Here is a 3,211-nt window from a genome sequence, read left to right on the forward strand (position 1 = left end):
TGCGGCAGATAAATACTATGATAAAATCATGGTACACATGCAGCAAAGGAACAGGACAATAATACCTTCGAGCTTCTTGGTGTAGTCACGATACCCGACAAATTGGGTACCAAGGCGAATAAATTCCTTCATCGTAGGTCGAAGAAACGATTAAGGAGGAAAAAGAAGTCAATATAACCAATATAAATTCGACAACATTTAGTATGATCGAAGTATCGAAAGATTCAAGATTTACATCATCCAATGAAGGTGTCGAAGAACCACCAGGGAATTGGATAGAATCTCTTGATGGCTCAATTCTCGCTCCTTTTGATGGAGAGGCTCGGGGGCTCTCAACTAGCGGTGGTTGCACGATGTCTTGTTGGGGAGGAGAAGTTTCATCCCCATCATGTTGAGCTTCCGACACAATCAAAGTACGCGATGTACTCGTTTGTGCAGTAGCATCAACAGCTTGTTCTTCCTCGTCATCACTACAATAAAATGGCGGCAGTATAAGAAGCAACAGACAAGAAACATCAAAACAGGAATAGTAAAGAGTAAGGAGTAACTCACGAGCTGACGAGGGCATCAATGTATGGATTAAAAGCTGCCTTTTTATGTGAAGGCTCAGCTTCTTCGGCTTCGGAAGTGCCGGAATCTTTTACGTCATCTCTCTTCCTCTTTGAAGCATGAGGAAGAGAGTGTGTCGAGGCAGTGGCCTCTGACTCAGCAGAAGCCGCGGATTTGTGAGAACCCGCGATTTCAGTGGCAGGGCGAGTGGTGCTTTGGTTGTCATCATCGACAACGGCACGCTCCTCCACTTCTCCACCTTCAGGAAGAGGAGGAAGAGAAGCAAGAACGAGGTGGCCCTGAGAAAAGAGAAAGTGTCGAGAAAAAGGCGTTAACAAAATAGTAATCGACAAAATAACAAAGCCCGAGGAAACAAATACAGCTATTAAAAGGAAATTACCTCGGGGAGGGGTTTGGCGCTACTATATGGCGCGACACGGCAAGAAGTGGGAACTAAATCCTTCTTGTTGAGCGATGAGATTTTGCGGATAAGTTTTTCAAAGTCCTTCAAGGGAAGATCCTTTGAGAGCCTGTCAGCATCTTCTTCACCAGCATATTTCCAGAAGGGGTTTTTGCGAGCCTGGAGAGGCTGCACTCTAGTCCTAAGGAAATAGGCGGTAATCTCAATACCCGAAAGTTCTTTCCCGCGGGTATTCTGTAGCTCGTGAATGCGAGTCATCAGTGCCTCTGTCTCCAATTTCTCCGCTTCGGTAGCTTCAGCATCCCAAGAACGGCGACGAAAGATTTTAGCTTCTCCGTCAAAAGGAGCGATGTTCTCTTCCGCCGGATTGGATCTTTCTTCATGGATGTACAGCCATTTTTTCCGCCAGCCTTGGACGGAGTCGGGAAATTTGACATCGAAATAGTCGACCTCCGAACGAACACATATAACAACGCCGCCAATATTGTAGGCGACGTTGTGGTGGCTATTGCGGCGAATACAAAAGATGCGTTTCCACGAGGCCCAATTGGGTTGGACCCCGAGAAAGCACTCACAGAGTGTGATAAAAATCGAAATGTGGAGGAGAGAATTGGGCGTCAGATGATGCAGCTGAAGCCCATAGACAAAAAGGAGACCACGTAGAAATTCGTCGATTGGGGGAGAAAGTCCTTGGATGAGGTGGTCAACGAAACTGACCCGGTAGTTGATTGGAGGCTTTGGGTAGCTCTCCTCCTTGGGGAACTGGAGAGCGTTCTCCTTCTTGCTGAAACCCATCTTCTTCAGCATGTTGATGTCTTGGCCTGAGATCTTGGATCTCTCCCACTCGGCGCTTCCCAGATCTGTGGATGTCATCTTCGATTCTGGTGTGCTGTGTCTAGTCAAACGAGCGCGCGGCGGCATCAACGGACCTAGCAGAGAAGGGAGAGAAAGTGCTCGAGCGCTTGGAGTAATGGGGGCAAGGGAGAAGTTGCAGAGGAGAAGCAGAGATGCGGCGCGAGCGAAAGTGCTCAAGGAGGAAGACGATAGCTTTATATAGCGGTATGACGCACCGTCGCAACCGTTGGATGGGCAAGTAAGGAGACAGATGGCAACCACGTGGACAAGGGGTAAAAATGTATTTTTACCGGGAAGTGAACAGACAGGAGATACAGTGTAAATGCCAGAAAAAGCGGACGACGTGTGTCCCCCACTTGCACGACGTGTCAATCAGATGGTGAATTTGGACCCACAAGGCAGTGAGAGGAGCGGTTTTCGCATATTTCCAATACAGAAATTGTGGCTATCATCAGCAATGACGTCATCATGGTAAAGGAAAAGCTCCACTATGAAGCTGGGAGAGATTATCGACAACACAAGATTATTTCGAGAGCCTTTGATCAAATACAAGTTTTTGCCAAATGCTCGGGGGCTACTTTGGAAAAATAGAAAACTTCGAGTATGACAAGATAGAAAGGGCGAGAGCCTATGACCAAATGCAAGCATTTGTTCATAGCCTCGGGGGCTACTCCCATCGGGAGCGCTGGTCGCGCACCCGATGAATAAGAAAATACCGAGAAGGATTATAAATATAGCGGCAAAGGATACTAATCTGTGGAGCCTACACCCAAGCACAAGTTCTTGGCTGTAGCCTCGGGGGCTACTCCCATCGGGAACGCTGTTCGCGTGCCCGATGAATTTTTATCAAAAGAAAAAAATAGAAGTGAGTATATTTCGAGTTACACAGATAACTCTACATATACTCCCATCGGGAAGATAAAATAAGTCATCAAATATGACTCGATAAAATGTGCTATTCCAACAGCCGAAAAGCACTCGACAATATATTCTCAGAGCGCTAAAAGTCGCGGATAAATCTCTGAATGCCGCAAAACTTTGCGAAGGTAAGACCCCGGATCCGTTCGAGCGGCGTGGCACCGTCTCTCGACGGCGGACTGCTACTTTTTTCCGTATCAACGGATACGAAGAAAAATCCTAACGGACGCGTTAGGTACCCGATAAAATATGACTCGGGACTCGACAGAATGGTAAGACCTTAAGCGGCACTCCGTCGAAGTTTACACCAGTATCCCGAGATCATGTCCAGGGACGTGATCTTGAAGTAGGTTTTTGCGGATTGCCACTAGAGCAGTTAACTAGTACCTGATCCATCAGATGAACTAGCCCCAACTACCATTATCCCTGTACAAAATAGTATTTGCATATTGAAAGATTATGTAATGA

The sequence above is a fragment of the Lolium rigidum genome, chromosome 1, assembly GCF_022539505.1.
Source record: "Lolium rigidum isolate FL_2022 chromosome 1, APGP_CSIRO_Lrig_0.1, whole genome shotgun sequence".
NCBI classification, from domain to species: Eukaryota; Viridiplantae; Streptophyta; class Magnoliopsida; order Poales; family Poaceae; genus Lolium; species Lolium rigidum.